The sequence below is a fragment of the Triticum urartu genome, chromosome 6A (genome assembly GCF_056163025.1).
Source record: "Triticum urartu cultivar PI428250 chromosome 6A, HENAU_Tu73, whole genome shotgun sequence".
NCBI classification, from domain to species: domain Eukaryota; kingdom Viridiplantae; phylum Streptophyta; class Magnoliopsida; order Poales; family Poaceae; genus Triticum; species Triticum urartu.
In genome coordinates this window covers 12,219,376-12,233,214 of record NC_141878.1, presented here as the reverse complement: position 1 = coordinate 12,233,214, position 13,839 = coordinate 12,219,376, and positions in this window count along the sequence as shown.

Here is a 13,839-nt window from a genome sequence, read left to right as displayed (position 1 = left end):
TATCTTTAGAATACTTATAGACATTAGATGGTATTGTCGATTCTATTTACCGTTAATCAATTCCTCATCCTCCATCAACCCCTCTCTCCTCTAAAAAACAAATACTTTGATTAACCTCATAGAAATAAATCCAGTGTATAGAGGGAATAGAGGGGAGGATGTACATGCGTGAGTGGTTGTAGCGGGCCGATTTTCCTCCTATTTTTCATCAGGGTAACGACGCCAAAGGCGCCGCCATTGCTAGGCATAACCGATAAGAGGCTAGTCCTAGGGTTTCCCCCTTGAGCAGAAGACCGAGTACTCCATGGACCACCCAATCGAATTCGTCATGTGTTATCTCCTCCACTTGCCACGAGCCCATAGGCTGCAAACACGCACTGACCTGACGGCGGGTGAGCATGCACACATGAGCAGGCAACTGAACCGCTACAAGAGCTGCTCACCACAACACGATAGACACTGATGGAAGAGGAAGGTCACTCGCACCACTGAAATCCCGATGGGACGCTCAAGAGGCCATGTACTATCTTCTGAGGGGCAGCTCATGGCTGATCTGAATTCGACAACACCACCATGGGTAGCCACAAGCTCCATCGTCCTTGCCCACAAAAGCCCAGATCCACGGCACAACGCCTCCTTGCCGGCGGCGCAGGCGACGACTGTGGCAACCATTACTTGTTCACCAGCACATCCCATCTAGCCCCTTTGTAGGAGAGGGGCCCCACCAACCGCGTCGGGCTACCGTCAAGCGTGAACCGGCTCTCCAGGACGGGATGCAAGACGACAGCGGCTCCCTTTCCTCTGCCGCATGGAGCACCCGCCGCATGAGTGACGGCGATGCCAGGGAGAGGCAGATGCACGCAGGTGTTGCAGCGAGGCCTCCATTACCGCAAATCCATGCCGCCATTGCAACCAGCACTTCCATTGCGTCAAGTTACTAGTGGCACAAGGCCTCACGCTGTCCGAAACGCATCAGGGACGGAGCCCCGCCACCGCCGCCGCCGCAGGTTGCAAGGGCCAGCCTGCCGGAGCTGACCAGCGGCGGCGGCGAGGGATGGGCGCACGGAGGATGCCCCGAGAAATGTAGATCGACTCGCCTCCCGTGTCAACCATCCGGACGACGCGGGGGCAGTTAATATTCTTTAGATTAATGATGTATATGACTGAACAATTACGGATGTAAGTTTAACATGTTTCTTGTTCATTTTGTTAATTTTCTTATCTTATTTCTCTTCCCATACAGGGACTACAATACCTCCTAGATGGCTAGATCACATTGACTTTATTGTCTCACTTGTCTGACAAAATAGGTGGTGATTCATCTATTGTAGTTAGAAATACAATGGCCAGAAAACAAAATTAATTAGATGGAGACAAACTACCGAATTAAGGAATCCTCTGTCACATAGCTAGATTCGATAGGATCATCATCCTGCTCCTGCCCTAATTGTCTTCATCTTCCTGCTGTTCAAAAGAATCATCGTCCTCATGTTCATCTAGATCAACAGGACCATCTTTGTACTCCTCGTTTTGAGTATCAGAAGAGTTGTAATCCCCGGATCAGACCTGGCAAAACATGGCTCCATCTTGGCCCAGTACTCTTGGTCCACCTCGACGTACCCCCGGGTGATCAAGTCACGGCGGACCATAGCCTGGAACTCCTCCGGATGCATATTGTCATCAACTAGATCCTTTGTCTTATATAGGCCAGAACCAAATTGATGTCGGCACATGTCATGTGAGTGGAATAATCGTCTGCAGGCACTGGGTTGAGGATCCTGTCGATGGCGGCCTCCAGCTCATGTGGTTCTAGCACTACGGCCTCGGGAAAAGTCGATAGCTTCACGTTGACCCAAATCCTCCGTTGCACCTCTGCTTCATCACCATAGTCTTCTTCTTCTTCTTCTTCTCCTTGTCCTTCTTCTCCATAGCGTTGGTAAACCTTGTGTTGGAGATCTTCTTCTCCTTTGCCCTTGTCCTGCTTCTTGTGCTCCTCCTTCTGTTGCTCCTTCTCCATCTGCTTCTTCTCCTGCTGCTTCTATTGCTCCTCCTCCTTGGTGCTCAGGGTCATCCATGTCGAAGAGAGCTGCGGGGAATCTCATGTTCTTCCATACCTCCTTGCCCTCCGCCTCGATTTCTGCCCGGTTGGCCCAGTAGTCGTCGGAAACCTCGAGATATATGGCCCTTTGTGAGTAGATCGGCTTGGTCCCTAGCACGTTCTAGTCTCACGTCTAGTTCCTCCTTTACACTCAGGTGGTCCGCGCCAAATATCAAAGCAATGGCCAGCTCATGGCGAGGCTTTCTGCCGTCACGACGGCCGAGGTTGTCAGGGTGGCTTTGCTCCAGGATCCGGTCGATAGCCGCCTCCAGCTGCTCCTGGTCCAGCGCCGTGACGCATGAATAGGCTTTCACGCTCCGCCTCACAAACTCTCGCCGTTCCTCTACCGGCATCTCGTCCAGCGGCGCCATGGCGATCGATCGACTTGTTGCAATGAGTCGATCGCCTTGTTGCCACGAATCGATCGGTGTGCTCGTACATATAAGAGCTAGTGTTTATCAAAAAATTTAATTTTTTTTAAAAAGAAGGAGGACCCCGCCCTCTGCATCTGGACGATCCATACAGCCATTTTATTAATTATTCTCACAAAACCCTACAAAGTCATACAGTAGTAAGACTAAAATCACCATCTAAACAACAACTTTCGCTACTTCTATGCAATTGATGAAGGGGCGCTGATAGTCTGGGCCTAATACCAAACAGACATCGCAGCCAAACCTAAACATCTAAGTCCTGAGGTCCCAATCAGGACGCCTGTCGGATATGGGGCACCTACCAGTCCGGCGCACTTCTCAACCAGGACCCCTGCTGGGTATGAGGCCGCCGCAGACACCTGCCACCAATCCATCAGTGATGTACTGCTACACAACCTTGCCCCGCCTCTCTGCCATCGACACCACCACGACGCCTGATAACGTCACCCTCCTGCGCGAGACCCACGCCACACATCGGGCACCGAGTCTCCACTGCGCCACGCCGTCGAGAATCGCCATCATTAATGTGCAGGATGAATCACCGCTCCATCAATTATTCCGTCCACTGGTCCCTCGACCCCGTGTACACCTTCAAGAATGACGCCACAAGAGGGAAACGACATAATAATGCCGCCGTCATCCGATCTACTGATCTAGGGTTTCCCCCGGAGGTAGCAGATAGTGGCCTGGAACTTCTCAACAACGATGCCTGTTGGGGAACGTAGTAATTTCAAAAAAAAAATCCTACGCACACGCAAGATCATGGTGATGCATAGCAACGAGAGGGGAGAGTGTTGTCCACGTACCCTCGTAGACCGAAAGCGGAAGCGTTAGAACAACGCGGTTGATGTAGTCGTACGTCTTCACGATCCGACCAATCCAAGTACCGAACGTACGGCACCTCCGAGTTTAGCACACGTTCAGCTCGATGACATCCCGCGAGCTCCGATCCAGCAAAGCTCCACATGAGAGTTTCGTCAGCACGACGGCGTGGTGACGGTGATGATGATGCTACCGATGCAGGTCTTCGCCTAAGCACCGCTACGATATGATCGAGGTGGATTATGGTGAAGGGGGGCACCGCACACGGCTAAGGGATCAATGATCCATTGTCTGTCTATGGGATGCCCCCCTACCCTTGTATATGAAGGAGGGGAGGAGGAGAGGGCCGGCCATGGGGAGAGGCGCGCCCAAGGGGGGGCAATCCTACTCCAAGTAGGTTTTCCCCCTCTTTCCTAGTCCTAGTAGGAGAGGGGAAGGAAAGGGAGAGGTGGAGAAGGATAGAGGGGGCCGGCCTCCCTTACCCAAAACCAATTCGGTTTGGGCCTTGGGGGGCGCCCTGATGAAGCTACGTACCTAGGGTAGGGGCATGGACCTGTCCTAAGTGCCCTACTCAAGGACATCCCTAGAAGAAGTCACCTTTCAATCAACTTGGAGGTATCCCACTCGACGGATTCAAGACACTCGACCACGAAGCCAACCACTCGACTGCTAGGAGATCTAAAGTCACTCCGCACGCAAACGGTCGGTCATTAAGTAGCTTTTATGGTCATCATAGCACTTTATTAGGGGCATTACTAGTAACTCCCATTCTTAATGTACTTTAAACCCTGCATTACTGCGGGCTGGAGGGGTCTGGCGAACTCTATATAAGCCACCCCCCTCCTCAGTATCAAGGGTTCGCACCCCTGTTATTCACACACACATAATTCAGTCGACCGCCTCCGGGCACCGAAACGTAGGGCTGTTACTTCCTCCGAGAAGGGCCTGAACTCGCAATCCTCGTGTGCTTACAACTCCTCCATAACTAAGATCTAGCCTCTCCATACATACCCCCCTACATCACTGTCAGAGTTAGAACCACGACAGTTGGCGCCCACCGTGGGGCCAGGAGTCTTAGCGCCTAGTTGTAGAAGTTGTGATTTTTTCCGATCTTTTGATCATGGTTTCGGGCGGAGATTTGGTGGAGGGCCGCAAGATCTGTCTCGGCGCACTCTCGTTCATCGCCGACGACTCCGCTTGGCTTCAGGAGGCTCCCCTTGACATCGACGCGCTCCCCGTCCGCGGGGCGACGCACTTTCGCGCATGCGTCCGTGGTGTCCTCCTGCGGCAGCTGTCGACCCAGTATCGGTCGGCTCCTGTGGCATCTCCCCGCCCTGTTTCTCGCCGGCGCAAGCGCTCCGGTCGATCGAGGCTTCAGAGGTGGGTGAGGCATGCGGTGGCCCGCCAGTCGGCCACCCCACAAGTCGCGGCGATCGAGCCCGACAAATCCCTCTACGGTTTGTTCGACCTGTTGACTGGCTCCGTAGAGACCGCATCCGAATGCGATAGCAGTGACCCGGCGGCAGAGGTTCTGGTGATCGATGGGCCACACAGTCCTCCCGGTTTTCCCCGCGCTGACGGAGACGCGGATGGAGGCGACCCGTCGCGTCCCCACGAAGAGTATCTCCCCGAGCCTCTCACGTCAGTGCAGCGAGAGGAGCTTCGCCGTAGAAACATGGATGCACTCCGCACTCCTATCGTTGGAGAAACCCCAGAGGCCCGGGCCTTGGAGGATGCGCGCTTGGCTAACTTGGCCGAGTGCACTCGAGTGGAGAATCTTCAGCGAGCACTCGACGAGAGAGCACGTCAGCGGGCTCCGGAATCCAGTCGACGTCAACTCTTTCCTCCCCCGCAGGTATATCGAACTCCGATTCAAAATTTAGCAGCTGCAGCCCGTATAGCAGAGTCAATTCAGCCCTCCCAGTCAGAGGCTGGCAGAGGTTTGTTGCAAATCAGAGCATTGCTCCGGGCAGCAAGAGACCAGAATTCCGCTGTTTCTCAGTCGCGGAACAGGATCCATAGTCGATCCGTTGCAGCGGATACAGTCCAGTCGGCTCACAGCCCAAGATCGCCTCCGAGGCATGAGGGACGTGGAGACCGGCGTGATTAGTACAGAAGGAATGAGCAGTATGATCACCAATCCGATCGTGATGATCCACGTCGAGTGCCAACCCCTCCCCCGAGGAGTGGATCATATGTGCCTCGACAGCGGGATGACAGGCGCCCTCATAGTGTTGGGCGAAGAATTCCAGTCGACCCCAGGGAACCAGGCTTTGATGCGAGATCCATTCTCGTTCAAGGTTTGGTCGACAGGAATAGAGCCGAGCCAGCCGCTCCTGGGGAGGCCCTGGCCGTAACCCAGGGAAAATTTAAGGGAAAACCCAAAGGACCTTGGAACCCCAAGAAAGTTAAAGACCAAGATGGAAATGATGTTTTGGATCTGCCGTGTCACATCCACACCAAGAAAGATGAAGAGGGTAAACTCATTTACCCAAAGCATACCACTCGACAGTGTCGGCTTCTGATCCAGCAGTTTCAGGGCAAGCAGTCCAAAGATAAGGAAAAGGAGTCGGACAAAGTTGAGGACAAGGAAGATAGTGATGATGGGTACCCCCAGGTTAATTCCACCCTGATGATTTTTGCTGATGTTGAGAGCAAAAGTCGACTGAAGGTTATTAACTGTGAGGTAAATATGGTTGCTACGGCAACACCCAATTATCTGAAGTGGTCCCAGACTGCCATCACATTCGACCAGTCTGATCATCCTACGCACATTGCCACCCCTGGGAGGCAAGCTCTGGTGGTCGACCCAGTTGTCGAAGGCACTCGACTGACCAAAGTCCTGATGGATGGAGGCAGCGGTTTGAACATACTGTATGCAGAAACATTGAAAGGGATGGGCATTCCGATGTCCAGGCTCAGTACCAGTAACATGGAGTCATTCCTAGGAAGAAAGCCGAGTCACTCGGCCAAATTGCTCTTGATGTGGTTTTCGGTGATTCCAAGAATTACCGCAAGGAAAAGTTGACATTCGAAGTTGTAGATTTCCAAAGTGGCTATCATGCTATTTTGGGCAGGCCAGCTTATGCACGCTTCATGACTCGACCATGTTATGTGTATCTCAAATTGAAGATGCCTGGTCCCAAAGGTGTGATCACTGTTACAGGCAATCGGAAGAAGTCAGAAGAGTGTTTTCAGTAAGGCTCAAAGATTGCTGACGCCCAGATGGCAGTGGTCGAGCTGCAAGAGTATCAGAAGACTACAGATCCGAGTGAGTTGCTACGAGCTAAGAAGCCTGCTTAAGAATCAGCTTTTCAGTCGTCCGGTGAAACGAAGGCAGTTCACATTCACCCGACCGATCCAAATGCTGCTCTGACTCACATCTCAACGACGCTCGACTCCAAATAGGAAGAAGCGCTCATCCAGTTCCTCCGTGAGAACTGGGACATCTTCGCATGGAAGCCTTCTGACATGCCTGGAGTTCCCAGGGGGCTGGCCGAGCACCGCCTACGAGTCGACCCAAAATTTAAACCTGTGAAAGAACATCTTCGACGGTCCGCCGTCCAGAAGAGGAAGGCCATTGGCAAGGAGGTGGCTCGGCTCTTAGCAGCGGAGTTCATCCGAGAAATTTACCACTCCGAGTGGCTCGCCAATGTTTTCATGGTCCCCAAGAAGGACAAGTCGCTTCGCATGTGCATTGATTTTAAGCATATCAATCGGGCCTGCCCGAAAGATCATTTTCCTCTCCCCTGCATCGACCAGATAGTCGACTTGACTGCGGGATGTGAGCGCTTGTCTTTTCTAGATGCCTATTCCGGGTACCATCAGATCCGTCTGTATGGGCCCGACGAAATCAAAACAGCTTTCATCACTCCGTTCGGGTGCTTCTGTTATGTTACCATGCCATTCGGACTCAAGAATGCCGGAGCCATGTTCATGAGGATGATTCAGAAGTGTTTGCTCACTCAAATCAGTCGGAACGTGGAGGTATACATGGATGATATTGTGGTTAATTCATGCAAAGGCTTCGACCTGCTGACTGATCTTGCTGAAACCTTTGCCAACCTCAGGGGGTATGATATCAAGCTCAGTCCATCAAAATGCGCATTCGGAGTTCCAGGTAGAAAGTTACTCGGTTTTCTCATTTCCGAACGGGGAATCGACGCCAATCCTGAAAAAATTGGTACTATACTCTGGATGAAGCGTCCTGTGCATGTACATGACGTTCAGAAGCTTACAGGTTGCTTGGCCGCTTTAAGTCGATTCATATCTCGTCTCGGTGAAAAGGCATTGCCTCTTTGCCGACTGATGAAGAAGTCCGACAAGTTCGAGTGGACTCCGGAAGCTGATGCAGCGTTTGCAGAGCTAAAAGCTCTGCTCTCCACCCAGCCGGTGCTTGCTGCCCCAATCAGCAAGGAGCCTTTGCTGCTTTACATTGCAGCCACAGGACAAGTTGTCAGTACAGTACTTACGGTCGAGCGGGAAGAAGAAGGAAAGGCCTTCAAAGTTCAGTATATTATGTTTCTGAAGTTTTGACTCCTTCAAAGCAAAGATATCCTCACTACCAGAAGCTTGTATATGGGATTTATATGCCCACGAAGAAGGTTGCACATTACTTCTCTGATCATTCCATTACAGTCGTCAGCGACGCTCCGCTATCAGAGATTTTGCACAACAGAGATGCAACTGGTCGAGTGGCCAAATGGGCGACTGAACTTCTTCCCCTAGATATCAAGTTTGAGGCAAAGAAAGCTATCAAGTCCCAAGCAATTGCAGATTTAGTCGCCGAGTGGATCGAACATCGAACAGCAACTTCTGACTCAAGTTCACTCGGAGCACTGGACCATGTTCTTCGATGGATCTAAGATGCTGAATGGTTCCGGTGCTGGGGTATTATTGATTTCCCCCCGAGGAGATAAGCTCAGATATGTTCTCTAGATTCACTTCGATTCCTCCAATAACTAAGCAGAATATGAAGCACTTTTATATGGGTTGCGCATGGCCATTTCACTCGGCGTCCGTCGCCTCATGGTCTATGGCGACTCAGATTTGGTGGTTAATCAGGTGATGGAGGAGTGGGACGTCAGAGTCCAGCTATGAATGGGTATTGCAATGCAGTGAGGAAGTTAGAGAAGAAATTCGAGGGGTTAGAACTCCATCACATCCCCCGACTGAAAAATCAAGCGGCTGATGATTTGGCAAAGATAGGCTCCAAGAGAGAAGCCATCCCCAGCAATGTGTTCCTAGAACACATCCACTCGCCATCAGTCCAAGAAGATCCTTTTACAGATGAAGCCCTACAGCCAAAGAGCGCCACAGATCCGACTGAAGTTGAAATTCCGGCAGTGGTCGACCTAATCATGGAAGTTTTGGCAATCACCCCCGACTGGACGATACCGTACATCGCGTATATCCTGAGAAAGGAACTCCCGGAGGACGAAGAAGAGGCTCGACAGATCGTCCATCAATCCAAGGCCTTTACAGTCATAAAGGGACGGTTGTATAGAGAAAGCGCGACTAGAGTCGGTCAGAAGTGTATAACACCAGAAGAAGGTCAAATAATCCTTGATGATATCCACTCGGGGACCTGTGGTCATCATGCGTCGCCTCGGACCATTGTGGCTAAAGCATACCAGGCGGGATTTTACTGGCCAAGAGCGAATGAAATGGCAAAAGAGATAGTCGACAAGTGTGGAGGGTGCCAGTTCTACTCCAACATGTCACCCAAGCCTGCATCAGCCCTGAAGACCATTCCACTCGTCTGGCCCTTTGCTGTTTGGGGACTGGACATGGTTGGTCCACTGAGAACAGGCAGGAGCGGTTTCACACATGTGCTTGTGGCAGTCGACAAGTTTACCAAATGGATTGAAGCTAAGCCTATCAAGAATCTTGATGCTTGCACTGCTATCAGTTTCGTCAGGGAGTTAACATTCAGATATGGAGTCCCGCATAGCATCATCACTGACAATGGGTCAAACTTTGATTCGGACAAGTTCAGAGCTTTTTGCGCCTCTCAAGGCACAGGAGTCGACTACGCATCGGTCGCCCATCCCTAGTCGAATGGACAAGCAGAAAGGGCAAATGGTCTAATTCTCAAAGGACTAAAGCCTCGGCTGATGCGTGATCTCAAGCACGCAGCGGGCGCATGGGTCGACGAGCTTCCGTCGGTTCTGTGGGGATTGAGGACCACCCCAAATCGGTCGACTGGAAGAACTCCGTTCTTTCTAGTTTACGGAGCTAAAGCAGTCCTGCCGAGCAATCTACTTCACAATGTGCCACGAGTCGAGCTTTACACCGAAGATGAAGCAGAACAAGCCCGGCAAGATGCAGTCGACCTCCTGGAAGAAGAAAGAGAAATGGCTATGATCCGATCGACCATTTACCAGCAAGACTTGCGTCGATTCCATGCCAGAAATGTGAAGAGTCGAGCCTTCCAAGAAGGAGATTTGGTCCTCTGAGTAGACCAACAGAAACCACACAAGCTCGCCCCTACTTGGGAAGGCCCCTTCATCGTCACTAGAGTCCTCCACAATGGAGCATATCACCTTTACAATATCCGTCGCCAGATCGATGAGCCACGAGCTTGGAATGCGGAACTGCTCCGCCCCTTTTACACTTGAATTCTCACTCGGATGAGATGTAATAAGAAAAACTTCTGTAGTCTATTTATCAAGAGTGTTAAATTTTTTCCTATAATAGCGTATGAAATCCCCCGGTGGGTAGCTTAGCTGCGAATCCGTTTCACCTAAGTTTGTAAAAAAATCCTACTGAGTGGCGAGCCAGACTCCCACTCGGGGGCTTAGCTGCAGCCCAGTGCTCGCCTAAGTGTTTAAAAATCCTACCGAGTGACGAGACAGACTCTCACTCGGGGGCTTAGCTGCAGCCCAGTGCTCACCTAAGTGTTTTAAAAATCCTACCGAGTGGCGAGCCAGACTCCCACTCGGGGGCTTAGCTGCAGCCCAATGCTCGCCTAAGTGTTTAAAATTCCTACCGAGTGGCGAGCCAGACTCTCACTCGGGGGCTTAGCTACAGCCTAGTGCTCGCCTAAGTGTTTAAAAATCCTACCGAATGGCGAGCCAGACTCTCACTCGGGGGCTTAGCTGCAGCCCAGTGCTCGCCTAAGTGTTTAAAAATCCTACCGAGTGGGGAGCCAGACTTTCACTCGGGGGCTTTGCTGCAGCCCAGTGCTCGCCTAAGTGTTTAAAAATCCTAGCGAGTGGCGAGCCAGATTCTCACTCGGGGGCTTAGCTGCAGCCGAGTGCTCGCCTAAGTGTTTAAAAATCCTACCGAGTGGCGAGCCAGACTCTCACTCGGGGGCTTAGCTGCAGCCCAGTGCTCGCCTAAGTGTTTAAAAAATCCTATGGAGTGGCGAGCCAGACTCCCACTCGGGGGCTTAGCTACAGCCCAGTGCTCACCTAAGTGTTTAAAAATCCTACCGAGTGGCGAGCCAGACTCTCACTCGGGGGCTTAGCTGCAGCCCAGTGCTCGCCTAAGTGTTTAAAAATCCTACCGAGTGGCGATCCAGACTCTCACTCGGGGGCTTAGCTGCAGCCCAGTGCTCGCCTAAGTGTTTAAAAAATCCTACCGAGTGGCGAGCCAGACTCCCACTCGGGGGCTTAGCTGCAGCCCAGTGCTCGCCTAAGTGTTTAAAAAATCCTACCGAGTGGCGAGCCAGACTCCCACTCAGGGGCTTAGCTGCAGCCCAGTGCTCGCCTAAGTGTTTAAAAAATCCTACCGAGTGGCGAGCCAGACTCTCACTCGAGGGCTTAGCTGCAGCCCAGTGCTCGCCTAAGTGTTTGAAAAATCCTACCGAGTGGAGAGCAGACCTCTCACTCGGGGGCTTAGCTGCAGCCCAGTGCTCGCCTAAGTGTTTAAAAAATCCTACCGAGTGGAGAGCAGACCACCCACTCGGAGGCTTAGCTGCAGCCCAGTGCTCGCCTAAGTGTTTAAAAATCCTACCGAGTGGCGAGCCAGACTCTCACTCGGGGGCTTAGCTACAGCCCAGTGCTCGCCTAAGTGCGAAAAAATCCTACCGAGTGGAGAGCAGACCTCCCACTCAGAGGCTTAGCCGCAGTCCAGTACTCGCCTAAGTTTGAAAAAATCCTACCGAGTGGAGAGCAGACCTCCCACTCGGAGGCTTAGCCGCAGTCGAGTACTCGCCTAAGTTTGAAAAAATCCTACCGAGTGGAGAGCAGACCTCCCGCTCGGAGGCTTAGCTGCAGTCTAGTACTCGCCTAAGTTTTTAAAATCCTATTGAGTGGAGAGCAGACCTCCCACTCGGGTTCTTAGCTGCGGCCCAGTGCTCGCCTAAGTACGGAACGCATCCCAATCCGCAAGGACGACGAGGTGCAAATCGACTGCTACCTTCTCCTTAGGAGCTACACTACAAATACAAAGTTATTTCGAGTGAAGAACAAGTTCCACTCGACAGATAATTCATGAAGATATTCAATGATAAATCAAGTTTAGATAAGACCCAAAGGTCCTAGACCGCAGATCAAAGTACTCGATCCTCCAGCTCGACAGAGTTTAACGGTTACAAAATCCACTCGGCATTCCGAGGCAAATTTAAAGTGAAGCATAATAGTTTTTATTCCTCAGGCGGAGGACTGGAAGGGGCGACGAACTCGTCCAAGTCGATCCCATCTGCAATGCGAGTGGCAGCAGCAATGAAAGTCTCCATGAAGTCTTGAAAGTTGTGCTTCCTGGTATTGGCAACTTGGATGGCAGCCAACTTTTCTTCTCGCACTTCCTTGCAGTGGACGCGGACCAGAGACGGAGCGACGTCAGCACCACATCTAGCAGAAGATTTCTTCCATTCCGCCACTCGACCTGGGACTTCATTCAGTCGAGTCATCAGGGACTCCAGGTCATTCTGAAGCATCGTCCTAGGCCAGAGCGAGGTGTCGATCCGCGACATCGCAACCTTCAACCGAGCAAGATAGTCTACAACTCCGGCAACACGAGATTCCAGTCGGAGCACGTTCATAGCAGCCTCGTCCTTCACTGGAGAATTGATGGGGTCCAAGCCTGTCTCCACTCGACTGGTCTCCTCTTGAAGTTCTGGCAGAATTCTGTAAACACAATTCAAGGATAATTCAGTGGCTCTATGCAGGTTTGGTAACTGCAAGTCAGTCGGACCAGAGTAATTACCCTCAAGCATGACGAACAGCTTCTTGGCGAGTCCACCAAGATAAACCTCCAGATCGTTCCTCTGCCCCGCCAGCTCACCTGCCTGGTCACTCAGAGTCATCTTGTCTTTCTTCAGACGGCTGACCTCTTGATTAACCACGTCGAGAGCACTTTTCAGCCTGGAGTTTTCCTTTTCAAGAGTACCGACCGAAGCCAGTTTTTCTTCAGCAAGCTTCGTTTTGTTCAAGGCCTCCTTCTGAGCTTCGGCAAGATCTTGATCCTTCTTCTTCAGAGCCTCCTCCACTTTGTCTGCGAAACAGCAAGTGAGATCAACATCGAGGACGGCCAGAAAGAAAGGACAATCGACAAAAGCTCACCAGCCATACCTTTTGCTTCGTCCCTCGCCTTCTGCAAGTTCTCCTGAGCAAGCTTCAAGTCAAGGTTGAGCTGGATCTGTTTGTGCTCCAACTCAATGTAGCGAGCCACAAGTTCGCAGGATTTCTGCAAAAAATCAGTCGACAGACGTCCAAGATAAGTTGCTTCCGAGTAACCAAGAGACAGTGATGGCGTTTCTAAGACTACAGCCGAATCAAAAACATTCGACAGTAGTCTCGGGGACTACACCCAGTGGGTGCACTCAGCGTGCCCCCACTGGTTCGACCAAAAAAAATCGACTGCCCATAGTCGACCGTGTACAGTTCCATTCGCCATGGCCTGACCAGACCGAGTGAAGAAGTTCAACTAAAGCAACACAATATAAAGACTACAGTCGACTGCCAGTAGTCCACCGTATTTTCGTGGACTACACCCAGTGGGTGCACTCAGCGTGCCCCCACTCACACCCAGTGGGTGTACAGATATAACGACCTTCGGAAAAGAGATTCTTCAGATAGCATATCCTAACAGAACAAGCGGTGAATCGACTGACCTGGACGTTGCTCTGAAGAGCTGAACTTGCGTCATAAGCTGCTTGGCTGGCTTCCCGAACCACCTTCACTTGCTCCATCATGATCCCCGCCTAGGGTATAGCCTCCTTAGCGGCACCCGCTTGGTCCTCAGGGATGTGGTGTGTCGCAAAAAGCGAAGGCGGATTTTCAGTCGACGTCGAAGGCCGGACACTCGTCAGAGGAACAGCAAAGGTCACAGAAGCCCTAGTGGTGTCACCACCCTCCCGAGCTACGGCCTCAGGCGCCGAAGTAGTTTGTGGGGTCTGGCCAGCCGGCGCCCTCCTGTTCCTTCTCGCCCTCAGCGGCACTTCGTCTTCATCATCAGGGAGGTCGATGACATGAGGAGGAGCTACAAGAAAAATCCAATCGACCGGAATTATAAGAAATCGTCAGTTGACTAAAAAGC